Below are 17733 nucleotides of genomic sequence, written 5' to 3'. Positions count from 1 at the left end.
GCACGTAGCATAATTGAAGATAGAAGTTTAATTGCGTACGTCCTAAAATTTTGGTTTACACCTGCTCTTGGGGATCGGCCTTGAGTTGGGTAGCTTGGAAAAACATTTCAAAGCTAGAAAATGGAGTATATCTTATCGCTTTATATAATGAAAACGATCTTTTTAGATTTAAAATTGTAGAAATAAAAAAGGGCATTGAACCACGCAAAAATTTTCGTAAAATAAGGTTTCTTCATTTTCCTATACAGAACGGCACGCTTGTTCTGGGAATGACGTAGACGACGAAGAAAATGGTGAACGGAGTGTGAACTGGTTCGTGAAAATGAGAGTTCTAATTCATTCCCACCCTAAAGACGTGGTATATAACACCTCCACACGATGCAAACTACTACAATTCTATCTTTCCGTATCTGCTTGTCCTCCCATGTATGCCTAATGTTGCTCGTGAGCAACAACCCATTTGGTATCAAGATTTCGGTGATGTAACTTGCGGTCACACTCATCAGAGTGCTTATAAATGTTCTAGAGTGCCTTATGAGCTATTTTAGGTATAACATATTGTCACAATGCAGAAACAGCAGCAGTTGAATAGAGGACAACTCACTTTAATTCTACTAGAACACTGGCAAACTGATCTGATGAGATTCTCCTCTTTCTCTCTCACTGCGCGCGCTCTTTGTTGTTCTCTTGGTGCTGCATATTCAATGCGGCATTATGTCACAATAGCTTCCTGTTGCGTTGCATATAGTCGAATTAATTACCTTCCGTGTGTAGGGCTTCTTTTACCATCTGTCAGACGCTGGAACAAAACTTTACAAGAACGTCATACGCTTTTGTTCACGTATTTTTAAAGCTCAATACGATATAGTGTTTGTTTTTCACCATATATAGCGTCAGAAAGTCGCGCAGCGGCGTCTGTTTGCTGAAAAAAAGTTTTTGTAGGAATATTGCTTTACAGCAACAGTGGGCATCAAAGATAACGTGTACCGAAGGGAAAATGAAGCTGCAGCTATTTTAGAAGTTAACAATCACAGTGTGAAACGATGACAAGTTTTCATTAGGAAAAAAAAAGTACATGTTCTTAAAAAGCAGGTTTCATTATTAAAGGCGTACAATTTGTAGCTTTGAGTAAGTATTTGTTTTGGCTGCATGCGAGAGGCGGTATTATTATTCACGCTATGAGTTCTTATGCTCAACATATAGTGCCATTGTCACTGAAATAGCCGTTGGCGGGCTCCAGATGAGCAGGCGCTGCTTGCCGTCGTGAGCCGAAATCGTTCACTTTTGCTGGCGTTAGTATTGCGCATTCTGTGTTTCAATTACGGCAGGATAAGATGGGACGTACTGGCTAACATCGCACGGAGAAGTTATTTTAGTCTCAGTTCCAGTACGTTGTTATTGACTTATCAAATCTAGGTTAAGATTCCCGGGAGGTTCAATTACCGTGTTAATTACGCGACTGTCGGTAAGATTTGTAAACCGTACTATTCAAACGTGGTTCGAAGGGAACCAAGAATAGAGCCTTTTCATTATTGTAAAGTTAGCTTTTCTGCTATGCAGTTTAAGCAACTGATTGATTGATTGATTGATTGATTGATTGATATGTGGGATATAACGTCCCAAAACCACCACATGATTATGAGAGACGCCGTATAGCGGAGGGCTCCGGAAATTTCGACCATTTGGGGTTTTTTAACGTGCACTCAAATCTGAGCACACGGACCTACAACATTTCCGCCTGCCTCGGAAATGCAGCCGCGTAGCCGGGATTCGATCCTGCGACCTGCTGGTCAGCAGCCGAGTACCTTAGCCACTAGACCACCAAGCGGGGCGCAGTTTCAGCAACTAACGGCGGCTTGTCACTTAGTGAAAATAGCGTGTTTAAGCACTGTTTGCCTACGCAATGACATAGACAATGTGGAGTCGGCTATTTTGGTTTCTGAACAGTTACAATAGAGGCACTGCAGCACGTTCAACTATAGAACTGCGTCAACTCTTGAAGCATGACTTACGCCACGAAATTCTGTTAGGTACGGAATCCTGTTCGGTAACATGCAATCGTGTTACGGGTAATAAGAACACTCAATCGTCAACTTGTTGGTAGGCTTCCAATGGTAATTAAAAGCACGACTGCAAGTCGACGAGACTGGACGCTCGTCTCGGGAATATCCCGAATGAGGCCACAAAAAAGTGACGAGAGAAGAACACAAGAAAACTACACTGTATTGCTGGGAGACAGCGAAGTAAACTGAACTGAAAACGGAGACAGGTCACGCAAGAGGAGAGTCTCAACGCAACGGCAGAGCTTTTTGAATTGGCGATATTGCGGGTCAATTTACTTTGTCACTGTAGTGTTCTCCTGAAAATAACAAATTGTAATGCTAGTGAGTTTAAGTTAAATAGCGTAAAGGCAGCTTTGGAGCGTCGCTCAGGTGCAAATTTTTTGCCTTTGTATTATTCTTAGCTTTGCAAGCAAGAATGATGTTGGTGATAGGAAACCAGCCCTACATTATGTGGCTGGTGTTTTTTTTTACCATCCCAACCTCGTCGTCCCTACGCATTTTTAAGCATATACTCGTTCTGTTGCCAGTTTTGTTTGTTTTCGAATATTCATCGTCGCTTCTTTTAGCGGGACCGCTCAGTGCTATCCCATAGTTGAGCACGAAGTACTCGAAATCGTGAAACATTTTTTTCTAAACACACAGTAACAAGAACTCGAAATTGTTCAACTTTTTTCTTAACACAAGTAACCTGTTACTGTATAGTTGTTCTTGCGCAGATTTGCTGAGGCCCACTGGACGGCTTTAACTCTCCCATAGCAGAGTACCAAGTGCTCTAAATCGTTAATTACTTCTTCTAAACACACAAGTTACGTACACAATAACACTTCCGTTTTCATCCAAGACTGTATAGTTTGGGGCAGGAAGGTACCAAATGCCTCGTGCGCAGATTAGGCGACATGCGCATGTCAGGGTTCTCGTCCTGTTTTTTTTTTCCTGTTCTATTTTTCTCCGTGCAATGGCGTAAAATATTCCCTATGACCTGAGAGAAACGCAAAACAAAGGAAGAAAAACAAGCTTACGGGACACTGCGTGAATGAGAGTTTACGTGATGACGGCAAAACCCAGATGGGATCATTAATACTAACGCCTGCATTCGTGAGTCGCAATGCGCATTTCGTCTGGGGACAATGATTATTTCAGCGCACATTATAGGCGACACTCTTCTGTTGTGTGGCGGATATTTATAGGCACGTGCTTGGGTCATTTGTAGCTTTAGCGCTGGTTGTTCCACGGTGAAGGCGTGTGCCGTCGCTGGAACGTCTGAGGCGAAAGCTAGCAGTTCAGTAGCTGGCAGGCCGGCCAAGTGAGGCGTTCGTGTTAATGTCATGAAACCATGCGAATCATTTACTATACTCTACGCCATCGTCGTCGTAGCTCATTACTGATGTGTCACTTTGTAATCAGGCATTCATTCGGCAGCTATAATGATTGTTTAGCGTTGTTTCGACAAGTTGTAATGTCTTTTTCGAGGCAGTGACGATTCCATGCTTTGAAAAAGGTGAGGTGTACTGTCGAAATTGTCACTCTCATCACACTCGCTTTGCGAAGACTTTTCATGCATGACAACGAGGCGCACCGTATAGCAGTCGACTTAGTGCTATTACTTTTTGAGCACCAAGGAGCTCTTTTAACGCAAACATGAGTGTGAGTGCATGGGTGCTCTTGCATTTCACTCCTATGAATATGCGGCCGCTGGGAATCGAGTCCGTGTCCGCAGACTCAGCAGCGGGACGCCTTATCTTCTAAGTGACAAAAATGAATTACAGCTACATAAGAAAAAATCATGTACGTTTTAGATCCCTTATTTTCGCCATATAGAATCGCTTTTTTTCCGTTTCGGAGAAAGGTTCGAAGGATTCAGATACTCAGGCTATAAACAGCGCAACAGAGACGGGTGGCAATCGGTTTGATGGTGCTATTACATTTACTGCGTTTGGAACGTATTCGCTTCGTGTGTATTAAAAAAAAACGTTCAGCGTTCCTTTATGTGTCCTTCGTGAGTGCGTATATGGCATAGGTACTCATAAAACTTTATTATTATTTTTAGGATGATTGGAAGGCGAAGGGTTCTCAGCCCCACAATTTCGGTTCTGCGTATACCCGTCGTATTGAATAACCTGCTGATAACATCCATTGAAAATTTTCTTGAAGCGTACTAAAGAAATATACGGACAGAAGAGCCTCATGAGGCTGTCCATCTGATTTTTTTTAGTGCGCTTCAACAAAATTTTCCATTATGAACGTAATCCAACTGGCCCAGCTTGCCATCTTGCTGATAACATCTACCCCATGAAGACAACAATACGACGAAGACCAATTGTATTGTAGTAAAATTTATTTCAAGAACGAACCCGGACATCATTTGGAATACTTTTGAAAACAGTTTTGCTAAGGTTTAAGGTGCCGCACTATTTGTGTTGGCCCGATCTTTAACGACCTACTTATCGAGAGCGAATCGAAAGAAATCGGTGAATACTTTTATGGCTGTGTGCGTTCCAATCTCAATGCATATTGGAAAACGTTTCGAAATCGTCAGTACTCTGATGTAAAACTCAAGTTTCGAAAACGTGGCCGTCTCCTGATTCGAGCAGTTTTTTTCAAGATGCACCCAAGTATCGTTCTTGTAAAGACATGGCGAAAGAGTAGAGTACTATTTATTGTCTGAGTTGTAAATGACACAATGTACGAGAAGCCTCAGACTGCTAATCGTTCTTTTGTTCAGTGTTGTGATTCAGTGTCTTTAGGGGGAAGGGAAGCTTCTCTGCAGCAAACAATAAAAATTACTTATAAATCAATCCTGCAAAAATTAAGTACCTTAAGATGAGAAAGAATAGAGCATTAATATATGGCCTAAACTTACCTACTGACAAAACTGCTAAAGCCTTGCAATCTAAAAAAAAGATGTTTCATGAGATAACTTGAAGTACGTGGGCAGTATAGTGACGCTCCAAACCAGTTTACCGAATTTGACTAGTGTTTGAATATGCCTAACTATTACACTTTATAATGACTTGTAAAGGGCAGCAGTCATTTCGCTCGAATGAAGAAAAAAAAGCGATACTGTGGCTCTGTTGTAGAACAGCTGCTTTGGTTCATTTTCATTCAAACTGATTATTTCTTGTTACTGTTTGCGTTACTTGCATTTTCGTAGTTTTTCCGCGCAGAGCCGATGACACCTACACCGAAATTTCAGCGAAACCAGCCTTTTAACTGTCCGTGAAATTGCGATTTTATTTGTCTGTTATATATCTGCATTGCTCCCTCCGAATAGGTGGTTCGTCTGCGGCACAAATGCAGACATGTACGTTCTGAGCAGTTCAGTAAAAAAGCCAAAGAAAAAAATGTTTCAACGGCGCTGCTGCTTGTGTTTTGTGAGGCGCGCATGCAAAAATCTAATTAGTAAACTGCCCGCCTATTTCTATTTTGTTGGTCACAATGTTCTTGATGTGTGTGGGAAAACTGTCCGGTTGTTCTCAGCATAGTCCTTAACCATCTAATTCCAGCGTTCATTCGTAGCACGTTTTACCCGCGAAACCTGTTTTTCTTTATTGTGAGATGCCTCAAAATACTCATAGTTTTCTTATTGTTTTGCGTAACAGCCACTTCATCATCGTTTGCGTAAGCTTGTAGTATAAGTTCTGGAATTCGCGCAACGCATTTGGGTCGCCAGGACGCACACATCCATGTTTATGCTGCTGCCGTTCAAGCTGTGCTGCTCCACATTTGTGAAAAAAGGCTGCCTGTGCGTCCAAAATTTGCTCGTTTCTTCTCATAACGCCCTCAATTTTTCTGTTGAACGAATTATACTTTGTGAGTAAGCTACTTAGGAAACTACTGTTTTAAATATGGATACGTGGCCCCACTCCTTCCCTCTTGACACAAACACAGATAAAATATCGGAGAGTTTTCATTCAGAACATCAAAACCGAAATTTCATTTCAAGAGGGGTGTGTTCGTCATGTTTATTTGCATCTTTTGAGCAGCCGTGCGCACAAATAAGTCCCACTGCGAAACCAGAGCTTTGTAGTCTTGCTAGGTATAACCGTTTAAATTGTGCTGGTTAGTGTAGTGGACACCCAAGCCAGAAGTTTTGGCACAAGGTAAAATAAGACGAAGAACAGTTCACCAACAAGAAACTCAGTCATAAACCTCACGTTCTGGATGTGATGAGCAATGAAAAAATATATATTGAGCCCATTCCCAAGGGAACCAAAACGCATGCATGCAGAGTCTTCAAGATCGTTTTCATAAGCGCAAAAAAATGTTTGAGCCACCTCACTCGTTCTAAATAAACGACGCTTCGTGGACGTTAAGGTTCTCTGGTGTGCATGAAGATACCCTGTAGGTACCCCAGCGAAGAGCAAGGGGTGTATCACTGAAAATGTTATGTTTTTTCACAGAAGGTAAATGAAACTGCGCATCCTCGGAGCTGCTTATTTGTTTGTTTAAATTACTTATAGCGATTTGTTCTTCAGTGTGTTTGAGTTAACAAATATTTGCTGTTTATCGTTTTCTGGTTGTTATACTCATTTATTGACAACGACGCGGTATGTAATTAGGTCAGTCATACCTCTGCCAGGAGTAATCCTGCGAACAGAAAACCGTGACGCAAGTATATGTGCCACAGATATTGCGTGGAAAATTACAGCAAAGACACTCATGGATGTGCGCCACAATGGGACAAATTTTGCTGTCCACTATTGGTCCACTAACGATTTGTGGAACGGAGAATGCAGCAAAAAGACATCTGCTGCTCAAATGACTCCTCGAGAAATTTTACGAAACGCCAAGCTAAGCGTTGAGCCAATCATGACACGCGTCTCTTCACAAGACACATGCAGCTCAAACGTAAAGTTTTAAATAACAATGCGCCAATAAGAAAAGACACTCTCTGTTCCTCTCTTTGTCTTCCGTGATAAATTTCTTGTCACCTCTGCAGCGTGTTCTGCGCCGTTTGACCGGTGGCTCACCTTAACAAAGAATAATACTTTAATAATTTATTTGCCTATGGAAGACTATACTTCCTGTGTACCATTTCCAGAAACACATTAACTTAGAAAATAAACCTGTAGTATAAAAAGTGCCGCCATATCCACTAAGTGAATGATGATGAGTGGGCGAAGCTCCGGAGGTAAACCTGGTAAACCGTGAATCCTCCGTACATTTTGCCCACTCGATTTTATGACAACGCTCCCTCTACCGTAGGTCACCGCACTAAATCGAACGATTGCCTTCCAGCAATGACACGCGCCATATGTGACATCATTCCTATTTTATAACATCTCGCATCTTTCATCATCAACTACAAGTACCGCCGTCTAGTGAACACGGCGAGAACTGAACAAGAGGTGGCTACATACAGAGACGGTACCGCCATCTAGTGAACACTGCAAGAACTAAACGAAAGTAGGCTACACACAGGGGACGCACAGCCCAAGCTTTAGGGAGCTTCGCCTCTATAATGGACAGAGTTTAGCATCCTTGAACCACGTTGCTGGTACCTGCTTGAGAAGTTGGTGGAGTACAACACGTGTGGACGCAGCAATCTAAGGTGCAATCGTACAAGCGAAAACAACACTTACTTAAGGACTCTTAGTCGGGCTAGTTGGTTCATGAACACTTTGGCAGAACAGTGCAAACGAGAGACAGTGAACACACCAGACATAGTAGTGACTGTCAATAGTCCGTGCTGCCTGCTGTGTGTTCATTGTCCCACATTTTCTTTTACCTTCCTACACCAACAATTCTGATACTGTGCGATTGTTGTTCTTTGGGTAATACTCATGTTTTTTTTTATTTACCCTGGCTTACTTAGAGGCATACTGCCTAAAAGAAGACACACGTGAACAAGAAAGAGCCGTTTCATGTAATACATACTGCGAAAGACGTGTGACCAACCACAACATTCATGAGACCATCTTTCGTATGTATAGTCGTCATGATTGGTCGCTTCATTCAAGTTGCTCGTATTTCTTAAACGCCATTCTCGCTTATCTTCTGACGCACTAATTCTAACGCACTATTCGTGTAAGCCAGGCTTAATCACGTTTGACAAACAGAGTAAGCTATGTGGCATGGAAGGCGGCAACAGAACTTGACAGCAGACGCACCAGAGCAGAAACAGCGGTGGTTGCAACCAGCTTTAAGTTTCGCAGCGCTGCACTTTTTTTACACCACAGGGCTAACCATCAGGCAGCGTAAATACTACATGATTCGCCTTAAGTATGGAGGTAGCTAGAATGAAGCTGTCGTAGTGATTTTCAAGTATTGACTATCGAGTTCACATGATTTTACGTGAATGTGACCGTTAACAAAACGAACGGAGCTGACAGAAAAGATGTGACAAGCAGTTTGAACGCAGCTGGTCAATCTCATGCAGCTTTCGGCTTTAAGGAGCATGAGCTCAGGTTAACGTTATTCTTCTGTTTCTTTGCCCTGGCCTTGTACAAGGCAGTTCACGAGCATCCACGCATGAGCGTTATCTTATCGCGGGCTCCCCTGACTGCAGAGTGTTGTCAGAATACATGTTGACATACACACCTGGAGGGCTGGCTTCACTCTGAGGGCTCCTAGTGGGTACACTAAGTGTCTCTCCATAGTTTCGAGAGCCCGCACAGGTGAGCACCACCCGCTGCTGTCCATTATGCGAAGGTTGCAGCACGCTTTGTTGCTCTTGCATGAAAGGGAGAATGGAGGTCTATTGATCTAGGCTAGACAAAAGCGTGCGTCGCTTGCTTTTGCTTCGATGCGCCTCGTTCGTGACCCTCCAGCTGTGCACACGGTGACCGCCTCAATTGAATTGTTAAGCGTTCATATGCTTGTTTTGTCACTGAACTCTGTCACTGAGTCTGGGAGAGACTGAAAGTCAGCCGACACATTTCACCAGAAATTTTGTGCCAGTATTTGTTTTCTTAGGCTGAAAAGCGGCTAGGCACTACTGATCAACGTAGTAGTTCATTTTATGAGACAGCTGACTTGGGACAAATAAAAAAAAACATCTGTACCTAATCTTAAGTGCTTTTTCATTTTCTTGTTGACTTAGGTTGACCACAATGTGTGCCTTCTTGCCATTTCAAGATGCTGATAGTGCTAGTGCTTGTGTAATATGTTTCGCTGACTATCTTCGGCCTTAGCTAAATTATTGATAGTGCCAGTGCTTGCCTAATATGTACTGCGGGCTGTATTCGGACTTAGCTCGGCTACATTTTCACATACCCTGGTTAAAAAAACTACTTATGATATCATATTAAAGCATGTATACACGAAAGCATGCATACAAACAAGAAATCATGTATGCACGAGACTCGTTATACGTGTAAACAAGTAATTTTTGCTTACGAACTTTGAATATGGTGCACGTACGTCCTTTGTCTGCTCTTTCTTCTGCGTACCCGTCGCTGTTTCGCGCCTATTCTTTTAGTGAATATGAATTGCTGGCTATGATACGGCCTAAATGTTTGTTAGTTCTAAGTGTTATTCGACACAGAACACACACATAGACACACACGCCCAAACACATGATGGTTCAGTAATAAGCGTACGGTCGACAGTCGAGAAACGCTACACCTATGCGGGTATCCACGTAATTCAGCTGTGGCGCCACTATAACTGTCAGAATGTAGCTATTTACGCTGACGATGACGCAGGCTGTGCCAGTAGCTAGAACTGTGTTGCCTAATGACAAGCTTCTGGTATTAGCGGGGAAAGAAGAAAAAGAATGCAACGCAATATGATCACACCCTGTCGACATGTCGTGCATCAAGGCAGCCTCCTAAAAGGCGTTAGTGGTATCATATGCTCTGGTGTGTCACCACAAACAAAAAATATTAAAGCATGCCCATGTTTCTGCGTATACGCTGCATTAATTTTTTCGTTGTCCTGATGATCCTATAAATAACATATCTTCTCCTATATAACCATCCCTGCAAGTGAGTAGCTCCCTTAACGTCAACCTCCCTCCTTTCAAAAGCAGAAACATGCATAACGTCTGCATATAATAAGACCTCCTCCCCCTGAGACTTTTATTAAATACTTTATTTTTTCGGCGCTATTTAGGGGCGATCAAATATGTCCCGCAAACAAGGGGGATAAGAACCCTGCTCATAGAGCAATGAGTTCCCTCCTACACAGTCCAACCTGCGTGAGGCGGCGCACTCGCTCTAAGTAAAAACTACTGCCAGTTCATCGCCAGAACACACATGGCAATGCTCGACATGAAATTATCACTGTCATAGTGCGTATAGTATTACGTGCAATCACACCATCCTCGTGTTTATCAGACCATGTAGGGGCTGGTGACACTCAAATGTGTTCTTTAAAAATTGTGCATGCTTGCGACTACGGTGGTGATCTCGATAATAAAGAAATAAAAAATATTTACAGGGCTGACAAAAAAAAACAACAGAGGACTTTATTAAGCGGGGGAAGGTCATGATATATGTCACAGGGTTACATTCCAGGCCACCCTAATTGAAACGGGAGTCCGCGAGACGGTTCCTCGAAGTACAAGGTCTCACGCAAGCGTACTATATAAACTACTCGTTGCTCATACCACATCTTTGAGTGGAGAAGACATAATATTAGCAAGTTGCACGGCTTCAGACGTTCAGCGTTCTTTAATTATACACGTAATGTTGCTAAAAGAGCCTGTATTAAAGCCAAGCTGTGGTTAGGATATATGTGCTTCTACTGCAGCTATTCAATAGATTGAAAAAAAAAACACTCGCATCACACGCATCAGTGCACTTAGACGCTCATATATACTGCACACATTTGCGTTCAAGGGCTATCCTGCTAAACCATCCAGGCAGAAATATACTCAAACATACCAGCATCATTGCGCACTAGCACTTCATGGTAGCTCGATGGCTTACGGTGAAATATAACTTATGGTTCATTGTTCACATCAAAACAAAACATAAATACAGTTTATATAACAAAAAACTAGGAAAGCAGTGAGTGTTTTAGGCTATTCCTTTCTGCTACTTAAGAAAGAATAAACCAAGAAAAATATCTCTAGTTTTTTCCATACAAAATAACTGGACTCGGAACAATGAAAAGTTTTGAGGAAGATGGCCAGATCAGAAAATAAAAGCCGGTCACATTCCGGTGCCTACAAACAAAATAAAACGAAAAAAAAGTTACACTTGACAAAGTGCATTCGTTACTAGCCGGCTCTGTGCTCCCTTTACTGTCGCTTAGCCTACAACACAGCGCAAGTTCGGCAGTTTAGGTGCAGCGTGCATGAAGGGGATATGCCATGCGTTCTCAAGCTTTCACTATCCAGCACAATAGCAAGCACAGCACATCGGAGCCCTACACAGAACATCTGATATCCAGTGAGCGTCTGGCTGCACGTAAATATTGTTGTGGATGCCTCCACCACTCGAGTTTCAGGGGGCGTTGATCTCACGAGAAACCTTAGAATCCCGCAACGCGCTACAAGCTCGCACGCTTGGGTGCGCTGTAGGACATTCGTCAGGGCTCGATACACAAAGGGGTTTTCGCTTTCCCGCTGGCAGAATCAATGACAGTCGCAGTGCCCTTCGTTCTCACAGTGAGGCCAGAGGTAATGACAGCGCATTGCCTTAGTGTATACCGTTACAGCTGCTCTCGGAGCGAACGGCTGACCGTTTCGTATATATACAAAAGCGAAGTGTGCCGCAGAATGGAAGCACGTGCTTCCTCTTGTCTCTCCTCATCTCTCGTCATCCTGTTCATCTAAGGTTACCGGCGACAATTCGACAGGGCCTTTAATATTTCTGGAGCACTCGCACATTACACCCTGCCATTTTGCCCTTATGATGAAGGCTGACCACAAAAAGGCAGGCGCTGGTGTGTCTTGTGCACTGTCTTTCTCGAAGTACGTAGCAGTTGATACACGCAAAAGATATGTCCAGCACTGCATTCCTTCGAATAGCCACTGTATAGCTGAGGTCGTATTACAGCTTATACGAAATATAATTTACATGTTCATATATCTTAGCGTTGACTTACGTCCAGAGTACGCTGAACTCCTTCACAATGAAGACTCATGGATGAACGTTGTTTTTTTTTTTCTCAACGAACACTGGGACTGTTGGTGATGGCAACATAATTGCCGGGATCACAGGTCTGTCTGTGGTTTTGCATCACCTGCCCTTAGGGATTTAGTAAGAGCATTGATGTTACTGAAGGTATTATTCATTCGTAAACTAGCTCTAGAATATTAAGCTCTTCAAATCACGATGTCTTTGAGCTTAGAAATAATGTTTTACAATTTTGAGTACTTGGTACTCAACTTTGGGAGAGCAGTAAGCCGTCCCTAAATAAGAATTGTGTGCAAAACTACCATATGATAAGAGTAATGATCCAGAAGCGCAATCGGAAGACCAGTGTGGCCCTTATATTTTGATGAAGTGCATGACTGTACTTCGGTAAACGGCACCCTACTGTGCCATTTTCGAAGCGGTAATCATCACTCATTCTGACATCTCTAACAAAGCTATGAAGCTTTTACTTATTGTTTATGATTTCTTAACTTAGGCCACTTCTAGCGAGACTGAATGGTAACGCCTGACTGTATCAATTTATCGCCTTTTGTACGTTGGTTTTAGTTCGAAACGTCCATGCGACGCTTTCTTGGCGATGTAATCGGGCCCCATCCAGGCCACGCTGAGGTCGCGTCGCCGGCTGGCACTTAGCTTACGCCCACAGCTTCAATGCTGGTTATAGGGGAACACTGACGCCGATCGCGTCAACTTACGCTCGCGACGAGCAAAGAGAGGGAGGAAGCAAGCAAAAAAGCAGAAGCAAGCAACACGCAAGCAAACAAAGAACAGTTGGCTTACAGTTCAAGCGTAAGACCGCCAAGGCGCTCCCATCTCTCCTCCTCTCCTTCTAGTAGAACAGTTCTAGGGGGCGTCTGAGACTAGTATGTACCAGAGCGAGACAAGAACGTATGTCCGTTGTTGTGGGCGGTCACTTGGTCGTGCGCCTAGATGTGACACTCGAAAACGCATGGCCTGTAACGTGTTTCACAAAGTGATACATAAAAAATGTCGTTCACGCGCACATTAAGTACGCATAATAACAACTGCATTGAGTGTTTAGTCGAGGCTAGCGTCAGAAAGGAGTGTCATCACCACGTCAAGCTTGCTACAATCGGCATCCATCGTAAAAAGCCAGTATTCCTCGATGAAAGAGAAGGTAATAATGAATGTACCTGAACTTACGCGCAACAAAATATACAAGTGCAAAAAGTCCTCTTGATGGATTGTTTTTCCTACCGTGCAGCATAAGAGATTATCCCAAAGCAGGGGGCCTGCACTTCTCGACATACGGGTGACAAGCGAGTCGGAACTCTGCCGGTGCTCTAATCTATCGTGCGAATTCTTCTCGGCGCTTGTGATGCGTCTCGTTGTTGCAGTGGGCAAGATGAAAAAGATAAGCTTCGTTAGCGTCAGACGAGAGCTTCCAGCCGATAGACAAGCCGATAATATCTTCGTGCCAGCCTGCGTGTTGCTGTGGAGCAGCCAAGCGAATCACCGTCTCCCCTGCCCCAGTCTCCTCTCATTTGGCTTCTATCTTCACCTGGCGTCTGACGCTATGTTTCATAAGACTGCGTACACCCACCGTTATTCTCGCGATCAGTAATGCATCGACTATATTAGTGCTTGTACAACGCGTAATCATCCGCTACATCAACATGCCATCGATGATGCGTTGCAGTACGATTACGTAGCTTGGCAATCAAGACTGTAAAGGAATTGCTTTGTTGTTAGCAGAAGCAGCAATATTCAATAAACCCGTGAAGCGATAAAAAAGTAACGTATATTTCATTTCATAAAAAGTAGTACACATATCAGGCCTGTCAGTGCCGCTTTTATATGGGCTTGAGCGGTACTGACTCGCAGTAGCGGAAAAGAGTAATGTTGTAGTTCTACATTTCTATGTATCATAAAAAAAGAAAGAGCACAGGAAAGAGAACAACCACGTCGCTCAATACGATGATTGATACGTGGGGTTTAGCGTCCCAAAACCAGCATATGATTATGAGAGACACCGTAGTGGAGTGCTCCGGAAATTTCGACCACCTGTGGTTCTTTAACGTGCTCGCTCAATACGATACATAAATGATTTGCCTGAGAGTTTTTTTTAAACCTATATTTCTTCTGGGTGCGCAGTACACTTGGAGGCAGTTTATTTACATAAGAAGACCGTATATCAGTCTCGCGCTTCTTTTTTCACCTTGTGCGGTGCCTGGGTACCCGAAATAAATTCTTGGGATGGAAACAACGTGCCAGAACGTACAAACATGACGACGATCCCGGCTGCGATATCGACTCTTTCCTGCTGTCGTGCGAAACTATCGAAAATCTCGGTTGATGTACATTGTTAATCACCTGAGGCGCACACCTGCCTACCAGAGGTAAGCATACACGTGTTTCTGCTACACATGACTGGAGTTAGTAAGTGAAACAACTTTATTGCGTCCAAAATATACGCGAGTTAACCCTGCGTCACCTGGCTAGGCCCATTGATATGTCATGAGTGCATGACAGGCAAGTCGCGCTATGATAACTTGCGAATCATGCTGTAAGGTCCTCGTGTACCAGTTGTGCTGTGTACCAAGCAAATTAGACAGACATGAGAGTGTCTAGATGTTGGAGTATAGATAGATAAATAGATAGATAGATAGATAGATAGATAGATAGATAGATAGATAGATAGATAGATAGATAGATAGATAGATAGATAGATAGATAGATAGATAGATAGATAGATAGATCGATCGATCGATCGATAGATCGATAGATAGATAGATAGATAGATAGATAGATAGATAGATAGATAGATAGATAGATAGATAGATAGATAGATAGATAGATAGATAGATAGATAGATAGATAGATAGATAGATAGATAGATAGATACGGTCAAAGTACATTTGCGAAAGGTGTTGTCCTCGTAGAATAGGATCAACCATGATGGTCGCAGTGGCACTGAAACAAATATGGATTATTTGCCGATGGCTTCAAAACGCCGGACAGATCAGAATACGACGACGGGTGTCCGGCTTAACATATGGAATAATGACACTATTCTGGCATCCCGTCATATGGCGTAATGCCGCATGATAGCACTGGGCATCGAACAAACTTGGAGGGCGGGTGACCTCGAGAGAGAAAAATAAAGATGGTGCTATGCAATGACAAGTGAAGCCACGGCTCCTGCCCTTACACATCAACTGAGGAGAAGAAGATGACGTTTGTTTTCGGGTCGCCTTACGCGAATGCCTAAAAGTGTCTGAGTCTCTTGTTTAAACTGTGCCTTGTAAGCAAAATGTCAAAGTACAAGTGATCTGCACTGTGCTAAAGCATCGGCCGTCAGTAATCTGATTTGTGGTTTAAGCTCGTCGGCATCGCTACACGCGGCATGGAACGCTCCAGTTGTATCTCTATAGAGGCTGCACTAGTTCTAAAATTATCTCGACTGTTTGCTTTTGCGCATTCAAACCTATCAGAAGATTCTGAAGCAATCTGGAGGCTTTCCAGTTATTCGTGCGTGGTTCGTGAAAGGCAAGTATCATACCACTTTGTGGTTACATAGAAATACAAAAAAAGAGTGCACGGGGCAATATCGATGCGCTGTATATAAATACGAAGGCGTATTTCGTATACCGGAATAACTTTCCAGTCAAACCGCACCCCCTCGCGCACTCGTTCGCCATCTTCCCGAATCTGTGACGCGTATCGTATTGTATGTGGCGAGATGGCTTTTTCCACAAAATTGTCATAGAGAATGTCATAATATCTGCAGTTTTACACCCCAAAATCAAGATATGAATATGGGAGACGTCGTTTAGTGGAGGGCTCCGAAATTTTGACCATCTGGTGTTCTCTAACGTGTAGTGACATCGCACAGTACTCCGGCCTCTACCGTTTTGCCTCTATCGGAATGCGACTGCCACGGTTGGAATCGAACCCACGACCTTCTAGTCTGCACACGAGCACCTTAGCCACGGTCCCACCGAGGCTGACAGAGAGTGTCGCGCGCAGTTTTATGTCGACGATCTATAACGCGAACCTCGTTGTTGTCAGACACAGACCCACCAGAACCAAGGAGGGAGGCCGCACTGGCTCTGATGTCCATCAATTTAGGAAAAACACGACCTAATGCTACAGATAGCAAGAATCTCCGAAAGAACCACTATACCACAGAGGCAGGGCCCCCCCAACACTTCGGTGCCAATCACTCCTCACACTTATTCCATGGAGTGCTATCTGAAAGCAACCCGTATGCGCAAAGCTGCTTGCCATGGGCCATTCTTTCCCGGCGCATCGACGCGTGTAAGGGATTGACAGCGTTCGGCGTTGTTTGTTGTTACTGCGGGGTGCTATATTTTGGTGTAGTTGAAGAAACATCTTCTATATATTTTTCTTCTTTTTCGATTACATGCATGCTTTTTTTGTTGCAAGAAGCGGTGATGGGACGTTATCATTGAGCACAGGCACGCCCATTGTCCGCTCTAGGGGACAAGACTGCTTGCTGTACGTGGAGTGACAAGACAGGAGAGTGCTGGTTGTGGGGCTGAAAGAAAGAAATAAGAATAGAAAGGCAAAAGGAAACAGAAAAAAAGGAAAAAGAAAGAGACGAAGAAAAAAGTAAAAAAAAACAAAAAGGAAGAAGAAAGAAGGAAGAAATAGGAAAAAAAAGATGAAAAGAAAGGGAGGAAAAAGAAAGTGCGAATGAAAGAAGGAGAGATTGTAGGAAGAAAGAGCTAGAGAAACGAGAACAAAATAAACACCTGCAAGAAGATTGACTATAGAACTTCTTGAGTCGCTCGCATCGTGCATTACACTGAGGTTGGTGGTAGAACGGAAAGGTACGCTTTTGATTTTGTGCAAGACAAAAAAAAAAATACTCGGCGCCACTGTTCTTACGCAGTGGGGCAACCTACACCACGGATGTATAGTGCATCAAATCCGGAAGGTAATGTGAGATTCCTTTTTTTTTTTTAGTAGCGACAATACACCGAAAAGAAAGGGGCGCGGGAATGCTCATGTGCACAAAAACGTAAGGGGGACTAGTTCGATCTTCTTGTCGACACGGGGAAATGAATGCCTGTTCTGAAGTAAAACGAAATGTGTAAAACATCGAATGTCCAATTCGTCTGACATTTAACGTCAATTCGTGCTTTCAGTCACGTTTTCTCTTGTTTTTCTTGCAATATTTGCATCGTTACATAAGAAAAAATTCTCGGTAGCTGTGTTTTTTTATAAATTCAGTGTTTTGTGTGTCGCTGTAGCGTAATTCTCGGGTCGATTATTGAGACACGGGCTGCAGACGAAAAAAGTCACACATACGAAAAATCGCGCGATGCATAATGTAAGTTAGGCGTGAATGCGCACGGAAATTGTGCAATGTGTAGGCGAACGCATGCGCGAGAAATAAAAAAAAATGCACCGAGGCCCAGGAAAACCTTACCAAGCTACGACATTGCACTGCATTCCTTTGGCGCACATTTAGAGCTATTCTAGTTGCTTTGTGCTTAACACTTTCAGAATCCACTCATGAAGAACTGTTTTAAATGCTTCAAATCACTACAACGTTACTTCAGGGCACTCAATATATTATAGCAAAAATTGATACAATAATTTTTGAACTTTTGTGTTACAGTAATGCATTC

General features: G+C 43.1%; 1 protein-coding gene across 4 annotated transcripts in view; it reads left to right on the top strand.

Moving 5' to 3' along the window:
• Positions 1 to 17733, top strand: part of LOC119170587 (adenylate cyclase type 8) — a 634357-nt gene that overhangs the window by 385103 nt on the left and 231521 nt on the right. The window lies entirely within an intron of this gene.

Source organism: Rhipicephalus microplus, chromosome 2 (genome assembly GCF_043290135.1).
Source record: "Rhipicephalus microplus isolate Deutch F79 chromosome 2, USDA_Rmic, whole genome shotgun sequence".
Taxonomy (NCBI): Eukaryota; Metazoa; Arthropoda; class Arachnida; order Ixodida; family Ixodidae; genus Rhipicephalus; species Rhipicephalus microplus.
Note: the sequence above shows the minus strand (reverse complement) of the source record. Positions and strands in the feature narration are given on the sequence as shown.